The 13,526-nt window shown below is 38.4% G+C and overlaps 1 long non-coding RNA gene across 3 annotated transcripts; it reads left to right on the forward strand.

Annotated features, from left to right (window-relative positions):
• Positions 1-7,793: 7,793 nt before the first annotated feature.
• Positions 7,794-11,140, forward strand: LOC143304615 (uncharacterized). 3 transcript variants are annotated; one of them, XR_013061290.1, is made up of 4 exons: positions 7,794-8,697; positions 9,473-9,555; positions 9,658-9,879; positions 9,980-11,140. It is a non-coding gene; the product is annotated as an uncharacterized LOC143304615 (long non-coding RNA). The 3 variants fall into 3 exon arrangements; XR_013061289.1 differs by having other exon boundaries at positions 9,790-9,879; XR_013061288.1 differs by having other exon boundaries at positions 9,473-9,879.
• The last annotated feature ends 2,386 nt before the right edge of the window (positions 11,141-13,526 follow it).

The following is a 13,526-nucleotide window of genomic DNA, read 5'->3' on the forward strand; positions in this document are numbered from 1 at the left end:
CACTCCTTCAACTCCTTCGTATTCATTTTCTCAAAATTTTCATCTTCGTTACAATCACGCTCAGCTCTCTGTACATTTCCTAAATCTCGTTGACCGGTTAGCTCTTCACCGCCCGTCGATCCCTTAGGATACGATTGTCCAGCCCTACACGCCCGATTCAGCCTTGCAATCAGCACTGACCTCGCACCAGATATAGGGAGGTTCATTCGCGCGAGCTTACTCCTCAGCTACTCCAGCGTCGAACCCTCTTCACCCGACAATCGTTCGTCCCCAACGTTTGCCATTTTTCACACTACACAAACTTAAACAGTCAACGATATCGTCTTTTATCGCACCGCGTACCGGTAAATTCACAACTAGCTCGAATAGCTCTGTTAAACCGTTTCGTTTTCTGTCTTGTCCAATCCCGGACGAGCCCCCCAAAATGTAATATCGTGATATAATATATTTACAAGGAATGGATGATACAGATGTTAATCGGACAGAAAAAGACGATTGTTGTTCAACCCGAACTATTCACACCAATCGTACAGAAAACAGCACAACTAAATAATTAGATAACGACTCGACTTTCACAAAATGCAATCAACACTCTCTCGGCAACGCCACTCGCAAACTCTGTTTGTTGATTCCTTTTTTCCCGTCCCTTGGCAACCGCTCGTGGCCAAGATCACGTAGGTCTCCTCTTTCCAAAACTACGCGATCAAAAACAAACGCCTCGGCTCTCGCGACATTCCACGCGGTTCACCCGCCAACTCCCAGGCCTCTCACTCACGATACTACATATATACATTAACTATTTTTATATGTGTGTACAGAACTGATGGCGAACTCATCAACCATTTTCTGAACGACGGATGGAAGAACATGAATAGCAATCCACACAGTGGAACTGTAAAGTATTTGTACGCCACTCACGAAACCAAATACTGATGCTATCCACCTGTAAACAAACAACATTTATAACTATGCATATAATTTTCACTTATGTTCACCACTATATATATATACACGCATGTTGTAAAGTAGGCGATATTTATAACATTCACTTCCATTGATAATGCAGGTGACTCATAAAAATAAGCCGTCATATTTACCATTGCACGCACATATATATATATATATATATATACTCGAAAACAAGGTACATTTGTGATATTTATTCCTATTGATGATATATACTTATATATTTATAACAATAAAACAAATCTCATTTATACTACTTACCAATACGTACGCATATATGTATATAATTACAATCCAAGTAGTATTCATAACATTTATTTTCACTGATAACAAGTACGTAAAACCTAAAATAAAACAAAGGTTTTAACAATAAAAAAAAACAAAAAAAAGAAAAAGGGGAAGAAGAAAAAAAAGAAGAAAAAAAAGGAAAGAAAAAAATATAATATATATAAATATAAAATTTTCTTTTTCTATAAAAGGTTATTCCTATTTCTGATAAACTCGAGAAATGAAAACATTATACCATGATACACTGACGCAAAGATACACCACACAGAAGAAACTAATAGAGAACGCTTTAAGCTTGGCAAACTTACCGCCCGACGAATTTGCATACACCATAACCAAAACCCAGGACACATGGCTTTGATCGCAGGAGAAGCGGTCCATATAGTCAAATGCATTCCGGTACAAGTAAAGGTACGACATACAACAAAATGCTACTCGGAACTACCCGTTTGGCAAAGGAATCGCACCACAGGAACTCCGCCCGGACGTGCGCCAAACGTGGCGATATTCAGCACCATCGTCGTTGGCCACGAGCGGAATGTATACCCAAAAGACCTCGATGCACTACGGGACCACGTCATGTTCCCGGCAGAAAATCTGCAGTCTTGAACGCATTGGCCAGAGGAGCAACAGGAAAAACAATCGTCCCTGGAACAGTAAACATCCTGGGAATGATGGACAAAACACATTAACGACAATAGCGAAAAATACCGTATCAAGCTTATGGACTGGTTTTATGGAATTTGGAACTGTCAGTGCAGCAATATTTGGAATACTCGCAATATTTAAACTAATCAAAACAATAATAGATATAGCCGCACACGGATACCAGTTACGTGAAACTTACGAATGTGGAATCGCCCTATTAGGAGCAATATGCGGCTCAGTCACCCACCCGCTACTATACCTCAAAAGAAGACGAAATATCGATGATCAAACAGCACAACCTCAAGGGATATCGATAACACCGGTAGTCACTCAACTACCAACGACATCTACGTCCGCCTTGAGCGAACTCAGAGATACCATCAGTCAAATTTCCTTTGGAAATTTGAACTCCAAGGGCGGGGGTGTCACGTCCGCGCTCCGCACGCGCCGTAACAAGAACAAGAAAACCATTCTATACAAAACACGCGAATAAGGATTTGAATGCACAAACGAACACACGGCACTACGAAACGAAAGGAAGGATTAACAAAACGAGGGCGATTAACGGATCCAACCAATAAACAAAATACATATACACACAATTCTAAATAAACCAGGAAATAAGAATAACTACAAAAGGGGAAAATAATTGAAACGCCAGGAATATATATATATATAAATATATTTCAATCAATCAATTTGGAGAGTTACATATAAGTATAAACATATATGCCGAACATGTAATAACCTAGTAAATATTAGAGACAGTGCTTCCAATACTATGCAATAAATACAATATTATCAATTTATGAAATATAAGTATACATGAAGTCAAAAACTAATAGTTTAACGAATACATAAAACATACAATATTGTATTATTAAAGAAATGAAGGTTACATTGTCAGAAATATATATATAGGTGCGAATTCTATCAAACCGATAATCTAAGATACATACTTTAAACTAGCCTACATTCCGGTAAAGAATTATAAAATAAGAACTATATTACGGAACATGCATGTCTATATATAAATATATAAATTATATTCTAAACTAAACTACTATTAATGTATGCGCATTCTACATTATTGATTCAAATCGATAATCTAAGATACATACTTAAAACTAGCCTACATTCCGGTAAAGGATAAATAAATAATTGACATTTCATTTCGTATGAATACTACACTGCCAGGAGAAATATGCATATGAATACGTATATATATATATATATATATATATATATATATATATATATATATATATATATATATATATATATATATATATATATATATATATATATATATATATATATATATATATATATATATATATATATATATATGTACGTGTGCGCGTATGTTTTATATTATCGAATACTCTATAAAATAAACTACTCAAAACAATAAATAACGCAATCGAAGAATTACAAAACATTAGCCATATTAAAATGACACACAACATAAATAAATATATATATATATATATATATATATATTTATACGTATATTCACACGAACAATACTTTTGTCACTTTAAAACAATATTAATAAATAAATGTTCTAATTGCGGTAGAATAATGAAAAACGAGCGGCAGACGGAAAATTACTTCGATATCAAGCAAAACTAAAGACCCGTCACCACAACTTTACTGATGACATTTATGAGCAGCCATGTTAGATTTACACGCGTATGGCGACTGGAATATTAGGGATTAATGGAAGTCAGTCGCGAGAAATAAATCATGAAAACACATTGTTAACACTTTTCTTTAATAAAATCTGTGCGCAACTACAAATGTAAAAAATATATATATGTCGGAGATGAAAGAACACCGGAGTCTGTAATTGAACAATTGTAGTTATTCAATCCGATTGTAATTGTTCGAGAGTTGTGATAATGAGCTTGGGCTCGAGGCGACAGTCAGTCGCCGAACGTAGCCGCCGTTACGGGATGAACGCTTTGTTTAACAAAGGTATGGAGTAATTCTATAGCTCTCCTTAAAAGAAATATTCGTGGCGACACGCGACAGTAAACATTCCAACGGTTTCTGTCCCGTGGCTCGCCACACGCAGACCCTATTCTTCGAGTAAGATGATTCACGCCCCTAACCCTAATTCTAATGTAAACCCGACACATATATATATATATATATAATTAATTAAAAAGGGGGAAATATAAAATTAAAAATACATATATTTAACAAACATAAAATAGATATCACATTTAAAAAATATATATATATATCATACATAAAAGCAAAAGACATTTAAAAGGAAAAAAATAATAATAATAAGGAACCTCTGATGGAAATGCCTCCGCAAACATTGTTCGAACGTCGATCACTGAAACCTAGGGAAACAACAAGAAAGGGAAAAACATCAAAATCGCAAAAACAATCATAAGCGTACCCCCAGCGGACCACCACCCCGTGGGGGATGGCATAAATAAGCAAAGCAACGTAGAGCAGGGCTCATTATTATTCCGGTGAACATTCTTATTACGTCCATTGCTCATTATTATTCTGGTGAACATTCTTATTACGTTCATTGCTCATTATTATTCCGGTGAACATTCTTATTACGTTCATTATTCTTCGTTCATTATTCTTCGCTCATTATTATAGTGATCATTGTTATTACCGTTCATTATTCTTTGTTCATTATTATTGCGATCTTCGTTATTACGGTTCATAATTATTTTGTTCACTCTTTGTGTTCATTGTTACTACGTTCGTTATTGCGCTTATCTTTAGAAATTTTGTATAGTATTTTGCGCTTCGGTGTCTTTAGTTTTTCGGTCAAGAAAAGAGAGCCGCGACTAAGTAAAAAGAAAATTTTATCTTTGAACGCGCATTGTAATTGCGGTATTAATCCAGTTAGGATTAAACGCAGGTTTAAGAATCGAAGACCACATGATGGCGCGTTTCATCTTAGCCGGCCTCGTGGCGGACCCAAACTACACGACATATCTTAGGACGGTAAGACTCGATAAGAATCTAACCTCGAGGGTCGTGAAATCCGATCTCCTACTTGAGGAAAGGAGAATGGAAGCGGCCATGGGTTCCTCCGAGAAGAACAGTGCAATGGCGGCTTGCAAACAATCGAAGACCAAGCCCCAACAAAATCAAGATGGCGCTAAGAAAAAGCACAAAAACCCAAAGGATAAAAAATGCTATAAATGTGGAAAACGAGGCCACATATCGTACAACTGCCATGAGGGAAAAGAAGACGAGGAAGAGAAAGACCCAGAAAACAAAGTGGAGGAAGGATCGGAAGATAAACCGAGATCCAAGGGACTTATCTCCACACTGGCTTTATCATCTATCAACCACGTGGAAAGGGACAGGATCAGCTATCTTGACTCGGGAGCCTCAAACCATATGACCCCGGATAGGTATCGGTTCGTGGACTTCGTGCCTGCGACTGAACAGATCCGGATTGGTAAGGGGTACCTGGAAGTCAAGGGAAAAGGCACGATCGTCGTGAAGATGACCAAAGCCTGTGGCGGGTGGAGTCTATCCTTGTCGAACGCCCTGTGGGTGCCTGAATTAGATGTAAATCTAATCTCGATCAGGCAATTGGCAGTGAAAGGCGTCACCACAGTGTGTACGAAGGATGAGGCCGTCGGCACACATGATGATGGGGATGTGGTATTTAACTCAAAGGTAGGAGACAACGTGTACTACCTAGAGACAATACCACCTGAGAGGCATGTAGCAAACGTTTCCATGGAGAACGATCAAGAAGAACCTGGAAATGATGACGACCACGCCGAGGTTATTGAAGCTAAGGCGTACAAAGGTATCGTGTCATGGCATGAGAGGTTAGGTCATCTACATGGGGACGCGATGAGAAAGATCCCTGTGAGGAACGTGAAGGAGGGCTCTAGGATACATGAGGAACCATGCGGGGTCTGCGTGAAAGGGAAAATGACAAAAGTACCATTTCCGAAGACAGCCCACCACATGTGTGAACGTCCTTTAGAAATAGTTCACAGCGATATTACTGGCAGAACGCAATGCAAGTCGCTTGGCGGAGGTAATTATTTCGTAACGTTCACAGATGATTTTTCTCGTTTCATGCACGTCAGAATCATCAGTAGGAAGAATGAAGTACTCAAGTGCTTCAAGGAGTACCAGGCGGAGGTGGAGGCTTTACACCAATCCAAGATAAGTGCCCTTCAAACAGATAACGGGGGTGAGTACACAGGAGAAAACTTCGAGAACTACCTGAAGGAGAAAGGCATCTTACACAGGAAAACTGTTCCTAGAAACCCTGAACAAAATGGGGTCTCCGAACGAGCGAACAGAACCCTGGTCGAGATGTCCAGATGTTTACTCATCCAATCTGGACTCCCTGACTATCTGTGGGGGGAGGCTGTGAACACGGCATGCCACATAAGAAACCTATGCCCATCCGCTGCCATCGGAGACAAGATCCCACTGGAATTATGGAAGGGTAAGGGATGTGACCTCCAAGGGGAGATAAACAGACTGAGAGTGTTTGGATGCAGAGTCTGGTATCTAAAGAGTCCAAGCGGAGGAAAATTCGAGAGCAGAGCGGATGAGAGGATATTTGTGGGATATGACAGACAGGTCAAAGGTTATAGAATTTACCTACCGAAGATCCAAAAGGTGATAATATCCTGTCATGTCAGGTTCGAGGAGAACACGTTTCCCTACAAGAGCGCTAAGGCGGAAACGAACCATATAAAGGATAAGTCCTCGGAATGGATATGGGATGTAGAAACCTTTGAACATAGGGGAGAAGCCGGTCAAACTGACGTCGAGACACAGAGTGACGGAGAAAACGACGAAGGGGAAACCGACTACTTTATGGACAGTTTAACGTGTGAGGACAATCCAGTGAATACTGTGAGTGTACCGTTTGTGCCGAGGAGGTCGGCAAGACTACACAAACCAAGAATATGTGATTGTTGTGCTCACACTGCGACTGTTTGTAAAGCTCAAAACGTGTGTGTACCTGTGAATGTGTATGAAGCCCTGAGGGGGCCAGACGCTCAAAAATGGACTGATGCAATAAGGAAGGAACTAGACAATCTAAAAAGTAAAGATGTGTGGGACATTGTGCAAAGACCCTTAAATAAAAACGTTATAGACTGTAAGTGGGTGCTTGTGATAAAGAGAGACCCTGATAGGTATAAGGCTAGGCTAGTAGCTCGGGGATTCTGGCAGAGGCCTGGAGTAGATTATTCAGAAACCTTTAGTCCAATAGTAAAAGGCAGAACTCTAAGAATTCTGCTTGCTCTATGTGCGGAAAATGAGTGGGTTTACGAGCACATCGATGTGGAATGTGCGTATCTCAACAGCCCTCTGGATGAGGATATATACATGGAGCAACCAGAACTCTTTAGAGTTCCAGGTAAAGACAGAACTAAATTTGTGTGTAAGCTCAAAAAGAGCCTGTATGGACTGAAGCAAGCTGGAAGAATGTGGTTTAGACACATCGATAGCATTTTAAGAGGTATGAGTCTGAACCCATGCGTGAGTGGTCCATGTGTGTATGTGGATGCGTCTAAAAAATTTATTGTAGCTGTGTATGTGGACGACATCCTTGTGTTTGGGACGAATGAGTGGATTGAGATATTCAAAACTAGGATTAAGGACAAATTAGATGTTAGAATGCTAGGTGTAGACACTCAATTTCTGTCCATCCACCTGAGTAAGCCAAACAGCACCACTGTAGTATTCGATCAATCTGTACAGATAGGTCAAATGCTGGATCTGTTTGACATTACTCGTGAGGTTGGGGTGGTGGGAGTGTCGACACCGCTAGCTAGAGAATGTGAGGCTGGTTTTGATATTGAACGTGATGAGCCTTTCGACAGTAAATTATATGAACAAGCTGTGGGGCACATAATGTATGTAGCTACTGTAAGTCGTCCTGATGTTGCGTGTGCAATAGGGAAACTAAGCCAAAGATGCGCGAATCCGACTGTATCCGATTGGAAAGCAGTGAAGCGGGTATTCAGATATTTACTAAAGACCAAAGACTTGAAGTTAGTATACCAAAGGACCGGGCAACCTCTGAAGGTGTTTTGCGGGTTGTACGGTAGACAGGAAATCCAGGAGCGGGTATGTGTTCATACTCGCTGGTGGTGCGATATCCTGGCTATCCAAAAAACAACCGATTATAGCTCAATCGACGTGCGAAGCGGAATTTGTGGCAATGCAGGAAGCAGCAAGGGAAACAGTGTGGATTTCTTTACTGTTAAAGGAATTGGGTCAACTGTCATATTGCCCTCGCCCCTGCAAGATATTCTGCGATAATATCGGAGCTATTTCATGGTCAAAGGACGAAATAGTTGCTGAGAGTTCTAAGCACGTCCAAGTGCGTTACTTTTACGTTAAGAACTGCGTATCGAGGGGGATACTAGATTATACTTATGTACCTAGTCCTGACAATGTGGCTGACATTCTCACCAAAGGCCTAAATAGGATTAAGACTCAGCAATTTACCAAAGCTATGGGGCTTGTAGAAACTAGCGATCAAAGGGGAGTGTTGAGAAATGTTAAGTTGGTACGATCGCTGCTTACTACAAGCTAAGTTGGTACGACTTCTAACGACGCTCTTTTGTTTTAGAAGTCGACCACGTTGTTCTATTGACTTGGAGATTCCTGTGTGGTAAGACGTGTTATAAGACTGAAATATATTGGAGAAAACGAATCTAAGTGAATCGTTATTTTATAAACCCAAAACCTTATTAAATAACAATCAAAGCCATGTGTCCTGGGTTCTGGTTATGGTGTATGCAAATTCGTCGGGCGGTAAGTTTGCCAAGCTTAAGGCGTTCTCTATTAGTTTCTTCTGTGTGGTGTATCTTTGCGTCAGTGTATCATGGTATAATGTTTTCATTTCTCGAGTTTATCAGAAATAGGAATAACCTTTTATAGAAAAAGAAAATTTTGTATTTATATATATTATATTTTTTCTTTCCTTTTTTTCTTCTTTTTTTTTCTTCTTCCCCTTTTTCTTTTTTTTGTTTTTTTTTATTGTTAAAACCTTTGTTTTATTTTAGGTTTTACGTACTTGTTATCAGTGAAAATAAATATTATGAATACTACTTGGATTGGAATTATATACATATATGCGTACAAAATCCATTTCTACATGTTAGATATAATAATATAACAATACTACGTAGATTAATACATAATAAAATATCCTTTTACTTCGGTTATATTTATTACTAACTCTCAATTAATCTATCTTAATTATTTTCTAACCACTTTCTATATTTATCAGCTATTTTATTTCTTCTTGTTAATCTGCGAAATCCATGCATGTACACTTCCTTGTATGGTGATTGATTGTTCATGAGGTAAGTTGCACTTTCACTGTTTTCGTTATTCGTTGAACTAACACGTTTTACATTCAAACAGTAATTGGAACACTCGTAATAAACTTCTTTTCTTTTTCCAAGTTTCCGCTATCTGTGTCATTCGACAAACAGTGCCATGCCTCCACAGCACCGTTATAACATTTAGCGATGCTGCTCTTTGCATTAAGGCAATTGAAGTTAATTCGTTCGTTTATTTTCAGCTGGTACATGGTGTTCCGCAAGCAGGGAGCCATAACCTATTTTGCATGTAGACCTTCTTGTATGATGATTACTTGTTTACAAGGTAACTTTCACTTCCCCTCTTTTAATTATTTATTGAATCGACATGTTGTATATTCAAACAATAATTGGAGTACACATAATAATTTTCCCTTTTTCTTTTTAGGTTTTCGCTATCTGTATTATTCGACGAACAGTGTTACACCTCCTTTTGATTTATCCATAATATAGTCATAACATTTAGTAACCTTGTATTTTGCACCGAGACAATTGAAACTAATTTATTCACTTATTTTAGGTAGCTGTCATACATTGTGTTCCACGAACAACGATCCATAACCTATACTTGCACGTACACTTTCTTGTATGTTGATCACTTGTTCACAAGGTAACTTTCACTTTCACTAGTTAATTGTTCATTGAGTTAACACGTTTTATATTTAAGCAATAATTGAAACACGTATAATAATTTTCCTTTTTCCTTTTAGGTGTTCGATATCTGTATTATTCGACGAACAGCACTATAACATATACTACCGCACTACGTTGCCCACTGAAATCGCTTTATTCATTGCTTATTTCGATTATGCGCTAGTTTTAACTTGTTTAAATGCACCGTTCGCCGAATCCCTTTTACTTCGATCTTGACGTTTTGGTTCTGCAAGATTTCTAGCACTTTGTATGGTCCAGTATATTGATCGGAGAATTTTCCTTTACTGGGTTCTTTTAGTAAATATATCGAATCTCCAATTTTAAAATCTTGGGGGTTGATTCGTCGGTCGTAATATTCTTTTGATCTTAGTTTGGATTTTATCAAATTTTCTCTTGCCATTCGTTGTACGGTGTTAATTTTATCGAACAGATCTTCGAGATATTCTGCGTAAGTTGGTTCCATGTTCTCTTCGATTATTACTTCACCAGTGGGTTCTCTGGCTAGATGTCCAAAAACTAATTCGTGCGGGGAGAATTTCGTTCCTTCGTGTACAGAGGTATTATAGGAAAACATAGCTAATTCTACCCATTCGTCCCAATTTTTGGAATTTTCAATGTATAATTTGAGATATTCTATCAGCACGTGGTGAGATCTTTCGATTGAACCGTTACTTTGTGGATGATATGCCGTCGTGGTATATTGTTTGATGCGGAATCTCTTTGCTACTTTCTTCATTAATGAGGATGTAAAGTTCGTTCCTTGATCAGTGAGAATAGCTCTCGGTGACCCGAAACGACAAATAAATCGCTTTACAAAAACGTCCGCTATCTCGGCTGAAGAGATTCCTCCTAGTGGAATCCCAATTGAGTATTTTGTTAATAAGTCTTGGATAGTTAATATATATTCGTTTCCCTTTTGGGTTTTTGGTAATGGACCTATAATATCCATACTAACCTTATCGAACGCTTTACCTGGTGTGTCTGTAAATACCATTGGTTGCTTTGCTTTTATTCTTGTGAGTTTCTTCAATTGACATTCCTTACATGTTCTTACGTAATCTTGAATTTCCTTTTTCATATTTTCCCAATAGTAATGTTGTCGTATTCTTTGATAAGTTTTTGTTATTCCTTTGTGTCCTGCTACGCTTGATTCATGTTTTTCTCGTATTATGTTGTTCCGCGCTTCCACAGATGGGGTAATTACTTCCCCAGTGCAAATGGTGATGGTTAAGGTTTTTTCCATAAATATTTCCTTTAATTTTCTGATTGTATATCGCCAGGGTATTTCCTCCAAGTTTCCTTTGCTAATGCTGAACGAAGTTAACTGTTTTTCATTTACTGCGTCTAATAGAGATCTTAGCGAGTTTAATAAATTTTCTGGTGTTATTGGAATATTTCTATTTTCCTTTATCGGTAGGAATACAATGTATTTTCCAGAATCGTAATTCAATCTTGCTTTTTCTAACATTAAATCTTCATAACGAGGTAATTTTCCCGTTTCCTTCATTTCTAAGGCTCCTTTATCTATCAGATTGCCATGTATATCTATAAATACTACTTTATGGTCATTTACTCTCGCAATTGAGTCTCGGGTTTCTGAAATTCTTAGTTCCGCAATTATCGTAGGTCTCGTGTCCTTTTCTCGTTGTTGAATTAGTTCTGGAATTACAGTGGAGGTCTCTTTTTCGCTTGTTGTATCCGTGCCTTCTTTTTCTCGATTGGTTATTTCTCTATCTGTACTTACATCGATTTCTGCTAATGCTTGGTCTAAATATTTTATGGGGGTTTCTTCTATTGTAAAATGTTTTCGGGTAAAACCCTTTCCTTGATTTTTAGAATCACTGGATTGAGGCAAGACGTGTGGTTTAGCTTCGGATATGGGAGAGTCTTCGATTGACGTATCTATTCCGAATCTTTTTGAGACAGGATAGCGAATCGGTGAGACTTCCTCTCTCTTTCTGATTGGTAAACAAACTTCCGGAGGGTTCCTAGATAATGCGTCTGCGTTTGCGTTCGCCCTGCCTTCTTTGTATATAATATCAAATTCGAAGTCCGATAACTTTAATTTCCATTTCCAAATTCTTGAAGTAGGATCTTTGATAGAATGCATCCACACTAAAGGTTTATGATCGGTTACGATGGTAAACTTTCTTCCGTAAAGATACGGTCGGAGGTGCATTGCGCTGTAAACAATTGCCAGACACTCCTTTTCTATGGTAGAGTAGTTTTGTTCGGCGGGATTTAATAGCCTTGAGGCATACGCAATCGGCAAATCCTTTCCGATTGGCCCTTGACTCAGTAAACCGCTTATTGCATATCCTGATGCGTCTGTAGTAAGGTTAAAGGGTTTAGAAAAGTCTGGATATTGCAGGATGGGTTTCGTCACTAACGCTGTCTTTAAATTATTGAATGCGTTTTCTTGATTTTCTGTCCATTTAAAGGGAGTGTCTTTCTTTAATAGTTGTGTCAATGGTTTCGCGACCTTGGGGAAATCGGGGTATAAATCTTCTGTAATATCCTGCTAGTCCCAGAAATTGTTTGATATTTTTCGCCCTCTTTGGTCGTGGAAATTTTGATACGGCTTCGACTTTCTTTGGGTCGGGTTTCACGCCATCCTCACTAATTACATGTCCTAAATAATTCACCTCGTGTCGTAAAAATTCGCACTTATCAGGTTGTAATCGTAATTTAGCTTTCCTCAGTCTTTCCATTAATTTATTAAATTTAATTTCGTGTTCTTGGAGAGACGCGGAATAAATCACTATGTCATCCAGATAGACGAATAGTTCTATTCCTTGCAGACCAGATAATATTGAATTCATCAAACGTTGAAATGTTGCTGGGGCATCTTTTAATCCAAAGGGCATTCTTTTGAATTGAAAATGCCCGTATGGTGTCGAAAATGCAGTTTTGTGGGCATCTTCCTGTGACATACGGATCTGGTGAAAGCCCGATGCCAAGTCAAACGTGGAAAAATATTTTGCACTTCCTAATTGATCCAATATTTCTGTAATGTTGGGTAGTGGGAAGGCATCGCCAATCGTTTTATCGTTCAATTTTCTATAATCGATGACTAATCTCCAGCGCTTATTTCCTTGCGAATCGGGTTTTTGGGCACAATCCATAACGGGGAGTTATATGGAGATATTGATGGTTCCACTACGTCCGTATCTAGTAGTTCTTGGACCTGTCGATTTATTTCTTCTCGATGTATTGGTGGATATCGATACTGTTTAGTATTGATGGGTATATTATCCGTTGTAATTATCCTATGTTCCAGAACTTCGGTTGCTTCCAATGTATCTCCTGGAATATGAAACCTATCTTGATTATTACGAATCAATTTTTTAGCATTTTCCTTTTCTTCTTCGTTCAAATGTTCGAGTCGTAGTAACTCATTTATTTTATCGTATCTACTTTCCTCCGATCTTAGAACTGTATTGCACGCTGTCCTAGGAAGCGGGTGGCGGGGGGGGGGGGATTTTCAAATTCTTTAATTACCATCGTTGGTGTTGTAAATACGTAATCTCTCGAAGTAGTATTTATTACTCTTATGTAACCTTTTCCTTTATGATTCCTCACAACTGCATTACCAAAATAGAT

The sequence above is a fragment of the Bombus vancouverensis genome, unplaced genomic scaffold (assembly GCF_051014615.1).
Source record: "Bombus vancouverensis nearcticus unplaced genomic scaffold, iyBomVanc1_principal scaffold0043, whole genome shotgun sequence".
NCBI classification, from domain to species: Eukaryota; Metazoa; Arthropoda; class Insecta; order Hymenoptera; family Apidae; genus Bombus; species Bombus vancouverensis.